Source organism: Taudactylus pleione, unplaced genomic scaffold, assembly GCF_031769625.1.
Source record: "Taudactylus pleione unplaced genomic scaffold, aTauple2 ptg000055l, whole genome shotgun sequence".
Taxonomy (NCBI): Eukaryota; Metazoa; Chordata; class Amphibia; order Anura; family Myobatrachidae; genus Taudactylus; species Taudactylus pleione.
The window spans coordinates 4,928,669-4,946,096 of NW_028284457.1; the positions used below are offsets into that span (position 1 = coordinate 4,928,669).

At 44.3% G+C, this 17,428-nt stretch overlaps 1 protein-coding gene across 2 annotated transcripts in view; it reads right to left on the reverse strand.

Annotated features, from left to right (window-relative positions):
• The window catches only part of BMPR1B (bone morphogenetic protein receptor type 1B), a 519,259-nt gene that overhangs the window by 443,097 nt on the left and 58,734 nt on the right, over nt 1-17,428 (reverse strand). For both annotated transcript variants that reach the window (XM_088464464.1, XM_088464463.1), the window contains exon 2: nt 11,294-11,324. The gene's annotated coding sequence lies outside the window, so the exon portion shown is untranslated. The remainder of the gene's footprint in view (nt 1-11,293; nt 11,325-17,428) is intronic.

A 17,428-nucleotide genomic window follows, 5' to 3' on the forward strand; every position in this document is an offset into this window, starting at 1 on the left:
AGCAGAGCTAAATTCCATAATGAATGATTTCCCCGATCCCAAAAAGGAATTAGCCAAATGTCAAAGTTTTTTTAAAAATTTGGGTAGTTCTCACGAGCCAACCAATAAAGATTGTCGAGTGGTGTTAAGGGCCTGTCTTCCACGCAATACCGACGTGACAAAATTTATCACGGATTGTGTATTGGATGGAGATGTTCCCTTAACAGACGAAATTAACCAAGGTAACATCTCCCGCATTGTAACTCAATTAGGTGTATATTTCCCAGTAGTAGTTAACTGGAGCAAAATTTTCACCATAAAACAAAAAGAGAGTGAATCTGCAGAAGACTATTGTAACCGGGCTCTGCAGGCTATCACCCAGTACACTGGGTTAGAAGATATTCAAGCTATCACTCACCACAGGGGAATGATTGTCACTGTACTCATAGATGGTCTTAAAGAGAACCTAAAGACCCAGGTTCAGACCTCACAGCCTGGCTGGAGGGGAGTCACTGTAGACACCCTCATAGAATCCGCAAATAAACATGACAAAAACATCTCTAAAAAGAGAGAGGCCCAGAGCGAGAAACTAATGGCTGTTAGTATCCAAGCTCTAGAAGGAATGACTGTAACATCACAGCCAGCAGACACACCTGCACCAGCACAGTTACACGTCCTCACTAATCCTACACTACCACAAACACAGCCCTACCCCACTTATCACACACAACCACAATTCCCATACTATCCACAAACCCAATATCTCCCTCAATATCCTCTCCCTCAATATCCCTACCCATACCCACCACCTTTCCCTCCTGCTCAACCCACACAACAATCCTTTCATCCACCCCACCCACGAAAGTGTTTTAATTGCAACCAGCCAGGACATGTAAGTAAGAACTGTACACCGAAGAGGGTAGGACCCCCGAACCAGGGAATACCTGGATATCCCCATAAAGGATAAACACAGAGACCAGCAAATGTCCAACAGGCACCAGCTCCAATTGTGGCCGTTAATGCTTTATTGGAGAGTGGGAGCCAACGCTAGGGGTCAGGTCATACCTGTAGTCTACAGATAGTCAGGTTAACGGGAAGTACTAGGGAAGAACCGGTAATGATGGTTGATGTAGCTGGTACTAAATATCCTTTTCTTGTAGACACAGGGGCGACCAGGTCAGTGATAAAATCTCCCGTTAATTTACAGGTAACCAACGAGACAGTACCAGCAATGGGCGTAATGGGTAAAGTGCAACATTATCCTTTAACAAAATCCACAGAGGTCACTATCGGGCCATTGCATACCAGGCATTCATTTCTCCTGGCAGCGGCGGCTCCTACTAACCTACTGGGAAGGGATTTGTTATGTAAAATGGGATGTGTCATATACTGTACCCCTGATGGTGTATTTTTAGATATCCCAGAGAGAGTTGTGCACGAGGTGAGGGATATGTTGGACACTCCCCAAAGGATAAGGTATCACTCTACCGGTTTAAGTGAAAATCCATCTCACGTAGATCAAATGTTATCCCAAATTCCAGATTCACTTTGGACCAAGGATGGACAGGACACTGGATTAATGGCAAACGTAAGTCCCGTAATGGTAAACAGGAGGTAGAATTAGAGGTTTATCCCATAAATGAGCGATTGTTACAACAGGGAATTTTAGTTCGTACAGCTAGTGTAGCCAACAGTCCCATCTTTCCGGTAAAGAAGAGTGGTGGGAGGGGTTATAGGCTGGTACAAGACCTTAGAGGTGATAATAAGGTGGTAGAGAGCTAATTTCCCGTAGTGCCAAATCCAGCTGTCATTCTTATGCAGATCCCACCAAATGCAACCCATTTCACTGTCATTAACGTCTGTTCTGATTTCTTCTCTGTGCCTCTTAATCCTGACTGTCAGTACCTATTCGCTTTCACATACAGGGGTGTACAATATACATGGACACGATTGCCCCAGGGTTTCATAGACAGCCCCAGTATCTTTTCCCAGGCCTAACACGACTGTTTACAATCTTTTCAACCTGCCAATGGATCTGTTCTAATACAATATGTGGACGATTTATTGTTATGTTCTGATTCGTTTATGTCATGTTTAAATGATACTAAACTTTTGTTGCTTCATCTCTCGCAAACAGGACACAAGGTTGCCAAGGACAAACTACAGCCATGCCAGTCCAGGCTTAAATATTTGGGACACTGCCTAACTCAGGGGTTACGACATCTCACAAATGACAGAATCCAGGCCATACAGAACATGACACTGCCGCAGAACCAACAGCAAATTCATAACTTCTTCAGAATGTGTGGATACTGCAGAATGTGGATCCCAGGTTTTTCTATTTTGGCCTTGCCATTACAAAACTTAGGCCCTCATTCAGAGGCGGTCGGAGGATGCAAGCGGTCGCTCAGAAACTGGGCGGCCACTTGCATCCTGACCGCCCGCCTCTGTTGCGGTCGTTAGGCTGTGGGTTAACACCCACAGCTCTAACGACCGCTCGGGTGAGGGTCGCGATGGTCAAAGACCATCGCGACCATCGGGGCTTACGACGAGACCCTAGGGTAGGGTCTCACTTGTCGTAAGCCCCGGAGAGCTTCTGGCTCTGTCAGAGCCAAAAGCTCTCCACTGACATCACTAGTGATGTCAGTGGGGCCTCCCCCAAATGGCAGGCGTTCCCATGGGAATGCCTCCGTTTGGGCTGCCACCCCCTAGCCCGCCTTCCAATCGGGGCGAGCTGTCAATCAACATCGACAGCTCGCCCCCATTGGAAAGAGACCCGCTATGACCGGCGCTGTCGGTCGTAGCGGGTCTCATGCATGCGCACGAGGGAGCTGGCTCCCTCGTGCGCATGCGCACTAGCAAAACATCGAGGCGGCTGTGCGGTCGTAGACCGTATGGCCGCCTCTGAATAAGGTCCTTAGTCTCTTCCTCAAAGCCTGATCGTGTCATACACACAGAGGAATCAGAGCAGGCTTTCCTTAATCTTAAGGATAGTCTGACAAAAGCACCTGCATTGGGAATACCTGATTATGAAAAACCTTTTGATTTGCATTGTACGGAAGCCAATGGTTGCGCAGCAGGTGTCCTCGCACAAAAACATGGTGATGCCAGTAGGCCCATAGCATACTACAGTGCACAATTGGACACTGTGGCAAGATCACTCCCAACGTGTTTAAGAAGTGTAACAGCAACTGCTCTATTGGTCAGTAAGAGTGAGGATGTGGTACTAGGCCATGATATGATTATCTATACTCCCCATGCTGTATCTGCCCTGCTGAATTCTGCCCAATCCAGACACTTCTCTTCGGCTAGATTTACCAAGTGGAAACTAGCTCTAAGAGCCCCTGCAAACATCACTGTTAAATTATACAGTATGTTAAACCCAGTAACATATTTATCATATGTGCAACATGATGCACAAAGGGTGGAGGGAGACGGGTTGCTGTTGGGAAGTGAGTTCACCGGACATAGTGATGCACATGATTATATGGAATATCGGAACCAGACCTTTACTGCAAGACTTGACATACGTGACACACCTTTAGAGAATGTGGATGTGACATTCTACACGGACGGGAGTTGTCATAGACAAACAGACAAAGGTGAGTTGTGTACAGGTTATGCTGTTGTAAATGACGTAGACATCATAGAAGCCGAACCTTTAGGACCACCACACTCGGCACAAGTGGCAGAACTGGTGGCACTAAAGAGAGCGTGTGAGTTAGTGGAAGGTAAATCTGCTAATATCTATACTGACTCTAGATACGCCTTCGGAGTAGTACACGATTTCGGTGCCTTATGGCGTCTGAGAAAATTTATGAAAGCAGCAGGCACACCAATTGCACATTCCAAACATATAAAAGGACTATTAACAGCAATCCAATTGCCAAAGGCAGTGGCAGTAATTAAGTGTAAAGCCCATACATGTGAGGATGATCTGGTGTCACTGGGCAACAACAGAGCAGACGAAGCTGCAAAATGGGCAGCAGGATTAAAAATGAATGTACCAACGGAACAAATTATGTCTTTTCAAACAATTGATATGCTGAAATTAATTGAGATGCAAAATTTGTGTTCTACCCAGGAAAAGTCAGTCTGGAAGTCCAAGGGATGTGGGCAAGAGTCATCTGGACTCTGGAGGGACAGACAAGGTAAGCCAGTAGCTCCGAAGGCATATTACCCCAGCCTGGCAGCACATGGCCTGACTCATCTGGGAAAGCAAGGTATGTGCAAATTGGTGAGAGCATACTGGTGCGCATCGGGTTTCTCTTCTCAAGCAGAAATGTTCTGTCTGACCTGCTTGAGGAAAAACATTGGGAAGACGATCCCTACCAAACCATCCCACATTCTTCCGACTGATGGACCTTTCCAGGTGATACAAATCGATTTCATCCAATTACCACCCTGCAGGAATCTGAAGTATGTATTAGTGTGTGCTGATGTGTTTTCCAATTGGGTTGAGGCATACCCAGCTGCCAATAATACTGCTGCGTTTACTGGCAAGAAAATTGTACAGGAGTTTGTATGCAGATACAGTATCCCTAAAATCATCGAGAGTGATAGGGGTACTCATTTCACAGATGTTTTCGAAAATATGTGTAAGCTGATGGGTATTAATAGTCAACTTCACACCCCCTACCGACCACAAGCTAGTGCCAAGGTAGAGAGGACGAACGGGACTATTAAAAATAAACTAAGTAAAATCATGGCAGAGACTGGACTAGGATGGCCTGAAGCATTACTGTTGGTACTACATAGCATAAGGACCACTCCTAGACCCACTCTAAATCTGTCCCCCTTTGAAGTACTGTTTGGTAGACAACCTCATTTGATTTTAAGTACGCAGGAAGATTTAAAAGGTAACAACGAGGTAACTGTAAAGTATCTTATGTCAATGAGTAAACAGTTAAAACAGCAACAGCAGAAACTGAAATTGTTGTCCCATGATATGCCTGAAACAAACTATCATGATGTTGAACCTGGAGAATATGTTATGATCAGAAATTTCTTGCATTCAGGTTGTTTGACTGATCGTTGGGAGGGTCCATATCAGGTGTTGCTGACGAGTACCACATCATTGAAGGTGGCCGAGAGAGATACCTGGGTCCATTCCACTCACTGCAAAAAGGTCAACCAACCGGTGGAGAAACAAGGTGGAGACAAGTCCGATAACGTGGACCTGTCGATCGTGAGCTTGTTCCGGGAGGATTAAAAGGTTGTAGTGAGATACCTGAGCTAAAGAAATTTGCAGGTCCTTGCTGCGGTGATGGACTGGTCTGCTGTGTTCATTTTTATATTCTCTTCCAGAGTTTCCATCATCCTGATTTGCTCGGGGATTTCTGGTTTCTGTGACGGGGGACCGATAGAGAAGATGGGAGCTGGTGGCAGTGCTGATTGACTGGAGTCAAGAGGAATAGTGCTATGGAAATCAGGGGAGTGTCTGACCAATCTTAGTACTGTAATTGTTAAGAGATCTGCTATTTTGGATACTTGGGGACAGTGTGAAGGTCTATCGTCTGAGGATTATTGTATGTGTGAGTTCTGTGGGTCCGTAATTGATGAGAGATGCATCCAACATTGTCAACCTAAGTATAATCAGTATTGGGGTGGGTATCCTTTAGAGGATTATCAGACCATGATGGGCCAAATTTTGAACCAAACTGACTGTTGGGTGTGCTCTCAGGTGCCCCAAGGACAGCATAATGTAGGATTAGTGCCCTTCCAGTTAAATATCTCTGATATTTTAGAATTGCAAAAAGGGAAGACACTCGACGGGAAATTTCTTAATACCAAACCACCCCATTTTAAACTCCACCAGTACCAAGTAGATAAAACACTTTTATGTTTAAACATCACCAACTCCAATGAACCAGGAAGTTGGGAGGTGACTGGTAATAATCAGATGATGACCTTCTCACCAAGAGCTGACCATGAGCCTATGAATTATGAACAATTGCGCAAAATTAGATCAGGTGGAAGATACTTTCGGTATAAATATACACTGAGTAACACCAAAGAAATGGTTGGTAGAATACCAGAAGGGTACTGTGCTAAGGTTATACAACCAGAAACATGTATTCGCCAGAAGGGAGAACCTGAGATAGGATTATTTGCGAGGGAAATGTGTTTAATGATAATGATGCATACTATTCCTTATGTTCTCCCTGATGATGTATATTTTATATGTGGAAGGAAAGCGTATAAGTGGCTCTCTCCGAGTTCCGAAGGTTTGTGTTACCTGGGAAGAGTAGTCCCAGAGGTTATGACCCTCACACATGTTGAAATGCTTGGTATTCATAAAAACACACCATCACCATGTCTTCACATGCAGTATGAACACTGAGGCAAAAGAAATATGATATCTGGTGATGTGCATAAAGCCACACAGTTAATTAGTGAAACAACTGGCTTTCAAGTTTTAGCAGCACTGGATCCCACCAGGATCGCTCGGGGTACACTAAATTTTAGATATATCCAAGATCTTGCTAAATTGATAGATAATATCACCGAGATGTATGATGACACATTCAGGTATACAGGTAGGGAGTTGCAAGCGTACAAAAAAAAACTTGTGCAACACAGACTAGTGTTAAATTATTTAACAGCTGTCACTGGAGGGTGTTGCACTTATGTCACAAATGATACCAGCAACCCCAAGGAGGTGATAGACTGGAAGATGGATGAAATTCTGCAGCTAAAATGGGAATTTCGAAAGAACCATAATGCTTCAGTGGCTGAAATAGAGGAGAAGGTAGAGGAATGGGTTTCATGGTTGAACCCAGGGAAATGGTTCTCAAGTCTAGGAGAATGGGTCCAGGAAATTATCGCAAGCATAGGTAAACTCCTGATCCTCATACTAGTTATCATCATAGTAATTGGCATATGTGTCAGGTGTGTTCCTACTGTGTTGAAGTGTGGAAAATGTAAAAATAAGGTAAACCGGAAGAACGAAATTATGACAGTGGTCAGTAGTGACAATATGAATACTGAGCTAAATGTAGAACTGCATTACAACCCTGAACTAGGAAATACCATCGTATAATGAATTATATTTAGACATGCACAAAATGTATTATTAAAATGTTATTTTAAAACACCTCAAATAATGTAAGTCCCTATTCCCCCTCAAGACTTCCTTTATAGGATTGGTGCATCCCCACATATTTCCCATAATCTCCCATGATCCGCGGTGTGCGTATAATGTTAGTTTTATGTCCCCTCCTAGAGACACATTATTGATGGATTAAGCACCACCTTGCGCCATCCCATAATAACATTAAATAATATGTCATAATGTAAGCCTAAAAAAATTAAATGTAAGACCAGTGTATGATAGCATGTTGGTTGCTATCAAAGGGTGGACTGTCGAAGCCAGATAATTGGCTGAGACAGGATCAATTAAAAATTGGATCAGAGCGACGCCATCTTGTGAATGGTGACAAGACTCCATCTTAAAAATGAGATCTGCACGACGCCATTTTGCGAATGGCCACCCAGCGCCATTTTAGCGAAACTCACATTTAAGTACATACGATGATGCTATTATTAGCATTGTGTGATCGCTTATCTCATCATACCCCAGTTGCGCTGTTAACACCATACGCACATGCATAATACCCCGCCTACAAACGCTGTTTATTAGTTTCATATATATGCAACTGCTCCAAGTTAAAAGTCCCCACTACATAAATACAGATAGTCACTAAAACATACAAAGGGATCAACCCTGCAAAACACGTACCTTGGTAAACTCTAAACTAGCGTCCTTTCCCAAGCCCCTCATACTTGCACACTGCACACTTACATAAAAGGTTCCATAGCTTCAAAGTGTAATTTTCAAGGTTTATTCATTTATTACTAATGTTGTGAAATAAAGACTATTTGGTATCTAAGGTTTGGTACATGATAAGCAGACCATGTTGGTGTTGTACTGATCTACTCTGTCTCAACAGCTTTCCAGTGTCATTGGTGAGAAGATCGCAACATTCGTCCGCACCTTATGGACTGTAGAGAGTTAAAGCACTAAAATGTACTATGTAATATTAGCAGCTTAGATTTGCATGCAGCAGGAAAAAGGAGACAAAAGGCTGTTGGAGGCTGACCTGTGTCCATTTGAATTGACCTGTTAACAGAAGCATCATGACAGAGAACCAATGGAATCATGCCAAACTTGCCTATTGTATTGCCTATCCCTGTAAAAGTATATATGTGCGATCTCTGAACCCAATCGGGAGTCTTCTTGCTGATGCTGTTGACTGAGGTTTGTTGCTGATGCCGGTATCTGGTCCCAGAGCGCGTGCGTATGTAACAACTGTACCTTGGGTCTGTATGATTTATTTGCGCTAAATTGTCTTTAGATCACAGCATGTAACCTACTGTTTTACATGTTGAATAATAACCTTTTGTGCGTTGGAAACACATTCAAAGTCTGAAGGCATTTATTTACTGTATGACTCATTACGCTAATTGCGATAATTTTAGAAGGTATAGGCAGGATCGTATAAAGGTGTAGAAGGTATAGGCAGGATTGTACAGAGGTTTTTATGAGGTACCTTGAATGCATGTCCCTCGTGTGCACATGCTTTTTTTTGTGTTCTCATTAATGATAATTTAATGTTTCATTTGCCGATATATTTATTACTATAAAGTCAAATTCAAAAAAGCTTAAATTCCATGGCACATATTCACTTCTCTGTGATCTATAACGGCTTAATAAGTAATTCCTTTCACATATTATACACATATCAATCTGCAAAGTGTATTCAAAGGCTGACAGATGATAACATTCACAGAAAACAATACATTTATCTTGTTACATGCACTTTCTATCACTTCATCCAAACCGCTAATTTGCTAAACTGGCATGCAAATTACATTACCCTCCAAATATAATAATTGAAGGAAGATAAGAAAATATTGTTTAAAACAATGACCTATTCTGCCCAAATTAGTCATATGAGCTGGTGTCAGATGGGGTGATTCTGAGAAAAGTTTAAAGGAAATGTTTAAAGGATAAGACAAACTTTGGAAACTTTTATATTTGTATTAAATAAAATCTGCATTAGGGTATAATTTGCAAATATATTGGCTAATTCTGAGTCACATGCAAAGTGGCTGTAGATGTGGGCAGCTACGGAAGCCTGATTTACTACCTTATACTAATGCAAGTACCCGATCAACTAATTTATTTATTTATTAACAGTTTCTTATATAGTGCAGCATATTCCGTTGCGCTTTACAATTGGAAACATTTATAGAATGAAACCGTTATAATAAAAGACAGACATAGAGGTAAGAGGGCCCTGCTTGCAAGCTTTGATACTAATGCAGAGGTTTGTGCATGTGCAATAGGAAACCAATGCCTGCCCCACTGATTTTATGCCAGCCTCCTCACCCATCATCATTAGTATTAGCACTTGCTCCAGACCTATACTAGGTGCAAGAGATACATCAGAAATAGGCTCCCTTCTCTGCACACACAAATCAGAATTGTGCAGAAATTTTGATACACGCCCATGAGTGCCACCATCAGAAGGGGGGGGGACTGACCCTGGCTCCTTGTGTCAATACCTGGGACCCTATTCATCAAGAGAAAACATTTTCTTGCTGTGATTTCAATCCAAGTATTGGAGGCATACATCATGTATCAATTACTGTATGACATCTCAAGGTGCTATACAGTATCACTGTCAGGTTCCGAAAAAAATGCTTTCTTGGAACTTGAGAATTTCAAAATGTCCACATCCCCACGCTATAGTATGGGGACTGTGGAAATTATCGGAGGACAATTGTAACCAGGAGATATCAGTGATATCTCCTGCGTTACAAGAATGATGAATAACCCTGACACTTAATTTCTACAAAAATAGGGGAAAATCTTAATTATCACCTATTTACTTAGTAAATTAAGTGATGGTGAATAGAGCCCCTGGAGAGCTGCATAGTGGCGGAACTCCATGGAAGCATTGGCCTCTGGGCGCCAGCTGTCAGGGAGGCACAGAGAGATCCATCTATAACTGCTACCAGTGCCCTTGCTGAAGAATGGGTTGCTGGCTGGAGAGACAGAAGGTGTACTGGCTGGAGAGAAAGAAGGGGTGCTGGCTGGAGAGACAGAAGGGGTACTGGCTGGAGAGAAAGAAGGGGTGCTGGTTGGAGAGACAGAAGAGGAGCTGGCTGAAGAGACAGAAGAGGAGCTGGCTGGAGAGACAGAAGGGGCTGGCAGCAGAGACAGAAGAGGTTGACAGCAGAGACAGAAAGGTGCTGGCTGGAGAGAAACTATGGGGCTGGTTGGAGCTGGAGAGACAATTCGGGGTGGAAGTTGCAGAAACATGAGGTTGAGAGTGGGGGCCTGCCTAATTTGTCAGTCCCGGGCCCCACATTTTCTGAAGGAAGCCCTGACGCCCATGACACTCCCACCAATCAGGAACATGCAATTGCATTGTTACCGCCCAGTTTACGCCCCGAGAAAACACCCTATTTCATGGAAAGACAGATCAGGACAAGTTGCCTCCGATTTAGAAATGGATAGACATATGTAAAGATGCATAAATTCGCATCAGCGTATGCTCTGTACGCAAAACCTCATTGTTTGCACCTGTGAACAGGGGCCCTGATTCAGAGCCGGACGCTCTGACAGAGCGCTCGCTCTGAATCAGGCCCGTCCCTGCTCCTTTTTGGAGCGGCCTCCTGGCCGCTCGCATAGCTGTGGGTGACCACCCACAGCTATAGCGAGCGGCTAAAATGATGGTTGCGATGGTCAAGACCATCGCGACCATCGGGCTTGCGATGAGACCCTGCGGTAGGGTCTCGCTGCCGCAAGCCAAGGAGAGCTTTTGGCTCTATCAGAGCCAAAAGCACTCCCACTGACATCACTAGTGATGTCAGTGGGTCCGGCCCCAGACGGTAGGCGTTCCCATGGGAACGCCTCCGTCTGGGCAGCCACGCCCCCGGCACGCCCACCAAAGGGGGTGTGCTGTCAATCAGCATCGACAGCACGCCCCCTTTGGTGCGAGACCCATAACGACGGCTTGGCCGTCGTTATTCGGGTCTCGCGCATGCGCACAACGGAGCCACCTCCGCCGTCCGCATGAGCACTTGGGCACCATTGACCCGCTTGCGAGCGCTCACGAGCGGGTCAGAATCAGGCCCAGAGATCCATGCATCTCAGAATCAGTCCCATAAGTTCCCCAGTATCTCTAATCGATCAGTGCTTAATAAATTGATAGGGATCATAGGTCATTGTGCATCCCCACACTGAAATAAGCAGCCTGCACGCAATATCATTTGTAAACTAATGAAAAAAATGTTGTCTTACCTTTTAAGACTGAGAGTCAAATGACATCTGCCTGTCAAACAAAGAAGAAAATAAATATATACAAACTGCTCAATAAAATCATCACTACACAATTATAACATTATTAACAGTAATTTATATAGCACCTACTTATTATGCAACACTTTAGAGAAAATAAATATACAAGTTCTTGTCACAGTAGTATTTTAATCTATGTTCCCTACCACCTGTATGTCTTTGGAGTCATGATAGAGTGAAAATTAAAAGAAAACAATGACAAAATATATTTAGCTTTATAATATATAACTTAACAACATACCTGCCGACTTTCAGCTCCCTCCTTCCAGGAGGGAGCTGTACCGGCTTCAATGGCAGAGGGCGTGTCACGGCAAAAGGGGGAGTGGCGTTGAGATGATGCAGCAGTGGGGGCAGAGCTTGGGGGTGTCTGCATGATCGTGTAATCGTGGCTCCACCCCCTATTCACAATGTCGATATTAATGGCATTGTGAAGCAGGGGCAGGGCCATGATGATGCAATTCAGAGCAAATCGCGTCACCGCCCCCCCCCCCACTGCGGGGGTTTCTAGTGTCACTGCAAAGGGAGTCGGGATGGCAGCCGCCGGAAGGCTTGCCTCCTTTCCGAGGGGCCGGGAGCGGCACCCAATTTTCGGAAGGCTCCCGGGAGAATCGGGAGGGTAGGCAAGTGTGCTTAACAATTGTAAATAAAACCCCAGAATATTTAAATATCTTAACCAAATAAAATGCAGACCCAGATTTATATACAGTCCTAGCATAGCAGGTGTGTAGGGTCAGAAGAATGTTTTGCCCGGACCTCCAGTCCCAACAGTTTAGTTTGGCGGGTTAGTGCAGATTTTCAGGCCTTTAAAGGGATGATGATTATCAGAATGAGGCTGTAACAATGTAACATTCGGTATGGTAGGGCAGATTGTGGACAAATGTAGGTGAATGTTCTCCATTGTTTTCTTTTTGCTACTTTTAACAATACTTATTCAGTTATTTATTTTACATATATATTTAAACACAAATCATTGTAGTGCTTATATATATTATATATATATATATATATATATATATGTATAAAGACATCAGACGGCACTCAGGCAATTAATAATAATGACACAGAGCTCCCCCAATCATAGTCAAAGTTTCAATCATGTATGAATGATGAAAATTCATACATGAATTGAAACATTGACTTTGATTGGGGGGGCACCGTGTCATTATTATTAATTGCCTGAGTGCCGCCTGATGTGTTTATATGTGCATATTGTGGAGGAGGGCAATGTATATATATATATATATATATATATACACAACATACTATAGGTAATGAACATGTAAATAATCATGTCCAGCGGCAGCTACTACCTACCTACTAACGATGTCGGTCTCTTTCTATTCTTAATAATAATCTGCCTCCTTTCTCTTTTTCCCTCTCTTGCTTCCTGCCCTCCTTTTGTGTTTTCTCTCCCTCTACTATCATATTTTTTTCTTTCTTTAATCCTTATTCCCTATCTTTATTTTTCCTTTTCTCTTCTCCTTCTTGCTGCCAATGGTATTTCACCGGGACTGTTACTGAGACCTATGAGACAGTGTCTCCTGCTTGTGGTGATTCACAGACCTACTCTCTGCTCTGCCTGGGACTTTACAACCTATATAATCAAGTACACTGCCATGGTATCCAATTGACTCTGCTTGCTACACCCGGTGGTACATGTTTTTATTTACTTACAGTACTTACTGGTCTTTGTCATATTTACTTACACTGCTGACTAGTACCCCTAGTCAGCAGAGTAAGGGGATAACATCCACAGACACTTCTGTATCCATCGGCTAAATCAGCCATGCCTGATTTAAACAAAGACAGTAAACACACACCGAATATTGTAATATTTTATTACATATGCACTCACTCTCACCCGGACTCACACTACATACTTAACTACTCCCTGGCACCGGTATGTGCCCTTGTCCAGTAGACATCCCAGGCGGAGGTCTGTCCTCTTCTCCAGTAGGCATTCATGGATAAGAAAATAAAAAATGCAACCAATACCAGCTGGACATAGCAGCGCTATATGTACATACTGTAAAGATTGCGCTGCTCCCGACAGTGACATGACCAACGTGTGTTCCAATACTTAAAGCACCGCCAGCCAATCAGCGGCCACTACCATGGGAGCAGGCTGATGATTGGCTGTGTCAATCAATGGCCAGCCCGCTTTAGTTTTATCACTGGGGCAATAACAGTGGAAAGTTGCTGGTTACCATGACACAGTTGGCTAAATGCAGGAATCATATTGTTGCAATTAAACCTATCCTTTCTTGCTCTCCCATTACTTCCACCATAACTGATGTCTCCTTATATTATTACAAGTACTTATAAACAGCAAAGGTTTTCTGTCCCTCCCATGTTACTTGTTTGATTGACGATGCAGACATCACCTTGGATGAAATTCCTAGTGTGATCACTGGTTTACAACTACATAAATCTCCTGGCCCTAAAGGTTTCACTGGGGAATATTATAAGCTTATAAAGACTGGCATTGGCTCCCTTCTCATCAACCTTTATCAGACTATTCATAGAGGGCAACCTTTCTACCCAACTTTCAACCAAGCATACACCACTCTCATTCTCAAAACCAATAAGGATCCCTGCTCTTGATCCTCTTATTGGCCTATCACACTACTAAATGTGGATTTTTAAATTCTAGCCAAAATTATGGCCAACAGGTTACATAGCATCCTACCCCAATTACTTACTGATCATCAATTAGGCATCATGCATGGTCAGCATTCAGTCAGGTTGGTGGTGGTAGCGGTTGCTGTCTCCTCTTACGCTCCTTCTAACATTCTCGCTAGCTTCGAGGCCCAAAAATAATTCAATACTGTTTCCTGGCCCCTTCTACAGGTGGTGTTGATGGCCAGAAAATTTGGAATGGACTTTAGGGCCTTTAAGGTGCCTACACACTATGCAATGTGCTCACGATGCGATATCGTGTCCGATTTTTCCCTGGCAGCTTCCCAGCAATTGTGGACATGATTTGGTGTAAAAAGTGTCCAATTTGACTCACGATCTCACGATCTATCATGCACGTGTCCGATGTCCAAATCATGAGATTATGCACGACAAATCGTTAGTTTACCAAACACCTCACAATGATTTGCTAGATTTCAAATAAATGTAAATAATTGGCGGGCTTAAGTAGGGCATATATAAAGCGGAAGCCATTTTAGGTCTGTGCACTTCTGCTCTGTGACTAGTGAGGCTTGGTGTATACCTGCTGAACTTTGTACATTGCTATTGTGCTCTACTTTGTTTTGCCTGGCTCAACAAAGTGTGTTTTCTATCCTGTATTCTGTGCTGATGGATCCCTATTGGTATAGAGTTCTGCTCGCCTATGCTGGAGTTAAGGTGTTGAAGGAGAGGACCCAGCAAAGGAGGAGAGCATGCTGGACCAAGGAGTGGCTGCTGCAGAGGGATACTTGCTCTCACATGTCCCTGCTGATGGAGATTTGGGAGAACAATCCAGACGACTATCGCAACTTCCTGTGCATGGATTACAACACCTTCCAGGAGTTGCTGAGTCTGGTGACCCCCTATATCCAGAAGCAGGTTACTAAGCTGCGGAGGGCTATCCCTGCTGAGCAGAAGTGGCTACCCTGAGGTACCTGGCTACAGGAAGGTCACTGGAAGACCTGAAGTTTGGGACCATCATATCCCCTCAGGCTTTGGGCGTCATCATTCCGGAGACCTGCAAGGCTATTGTGAAAGTGCTGCAGTACCAGTTTTGTAAGGTAAGGAAAAAAAACCCACTACACATTTGTTTCTTGTGAAAGAAAAAAGTTGTTTTATTTAATTATTTATTTTTTTGGAAATGTAGAAAAGTACTGTATAAACATGTTAAAACAGTGTTAAATTTTCTGCCAATATGGCTGCGAGTGATAAAATTGTCTTTATGACAACAGTATAAACATTTGCATTCCAAACAGGGAATAAATAACTTTGCAAATCTGTATTTTAAATAAGGCTCCTATATGTCTTTATATGTAAAACTGCATTAACACCAAATCAGTCCCAATACCTTGCCTGCTTTATGGTATACGGTGGGTCAGATATCGGATTGAATAGGCCAATACACACATGGCGCAAATACATTGTGTCTCCGGCTTCCAACGATGTGTCCTTGTGCCTTATGTGTATTTACCGTGTCCAATCAGCATCGTCACCACCGTACACCATAGAGCAGGTACTGGGAATGATCAAATTTGGGGATACTGCAGGCAACAACAATAAAATTTTAGATTTCGTAAAATCCTGGAATATCCTCCTCTGTATCTAAAAGGGCACTATATATAGTCTGGCTTGCGATGGGAGGGTTATTGGTTGGGGGAGTAGGCTGCGACTGGGATGGAGTCATCACAGAGGTAGTTGGAGCAGATGGGAAGGGCACAGGGTCACCAATATAGGTCCTTGGATACAAATTGTTACGCAGCGCCCTGATGAGCAACTCATTTACCAGCTGCTGGAATTCGGTTTGTGTTTCAGCACTCATTTGCCACATGGTGCTGTTTATATGAGTGGTGAAGACAGGGCCAGCTCTAGGGGTGTTCGACCACTGCGGTCGCACAGAGGCGCCACCCGTAGAGGGGCGGCACCCCTCCCCGCATCCCGATTTCAGCGGGACAGTACTGTCCCGCTCTTCCACCCACGAGCTGAAGTGGCCAGCGGGTGGTCAAATCGGGAGGTTGGGGACCCCCACCGCCGCAGCTGTGCGGTGGTGCCGGACCCCTGGAGTGTGAATGGATGCCGCGCGCGCAACCATTCACTGACAGGAGAGGGCTGGGGGAAGCCCAGCCAGTGATGGAGTGCTGGGCTTTACCCCCAGCCTGACGTTATTTGGAGGCGTGCCATGTGGGCATGCCTCCAAATAACGTCACACAGGGGGCATGGCCTATGGTAAGTAGACCATGCCCCCAAATTCGGTCGCGTACATCTTCGCCGCGCGCGATGTTAGGGCGCCTTCTCGAAGGCCGGCATGGGGTGCTCCGAACCCTGGAGCCGGCCCTGGGTGAAGATATCTAGGTGGGTAAAAAATTGTCTGCAGGCTCCCTGCTTTGCTGTTTTTTCCCAGGGCGCTTTCTCTTTTACTTGGAAGGTGCGGTAGGTGCTGCTGGTGGTGCCTTGGTGGTGGGCATGGGGATATCAACACATCCCCCTCACTGTCAGCAATGATGCTTAAATCAGGTGTAGTCCCAATTCAAGTTCTTGTGTTGGAGTCTGCATTGAAAGAAAGGAAAAAAAATAATGTTCTTGTTTTCACCAATATTGTTTGTTTTTAATCCTAGTTTCCTACAACCGTCGATGAGTGCAAAACCATCGCTGAAGACTTTGAACGGCATTGGAATTCCCCTAATTGCGGGGGAGCTATCCATGGGAAACATATCCACATCACCCCACTTGCCAACAGCGGATCGTACTATTATAACTACAAGGGGTACTTCAGCATCGTTCTCATGGCGGTGGTGAATGCAAATTACGAGTTTGTGTTTGTGTACTTGGCAAGAATGCCGTGCTTTGGATGGTGGGTCGTTCAAACTGATGGCATTCTACCAGTGGCTCACCTCCAAAACCCTCAACTTGCTGTCAGTGGAGGAGATGAAGCACGGCCTAAACCACGTTTTTGTGGCTGACGAGGCCTTCGCATTACATGAAAATGTGATGAAGCCATATGCGCAAAGGGGCTTTTCCACACCAGCATAAACCTGCGTGTGGACAAGATGGGTCGTGTTGGTATGCTGTGTTCTGCATAACTTTTTATGGCGCAAAACAACCCAAGAAAGGGAATAAGGCACAGCTATGCCAGACGACCCAGACCATCCAGAGGAGATTGCCCAGTTTACATCAGTGGCAGCACCATCAATGCAAGCCAGAGGGACTGCACGGGCCAAGCAGGTGAGGGAGGAGTATATGGCCTATTTTAATGGGCTGGGTGCAGTGCCATGGCAGGAGGACTGTCTCAGATAATTGCCAATTAAGTGGACATTTGTCGAACATTAAACAAGTGTTTTAAACAAAAAAAACATGGTGTGTGTGCACTGTGTCTCTACTTACCAAACCTGCCTCGGACGGTCCATT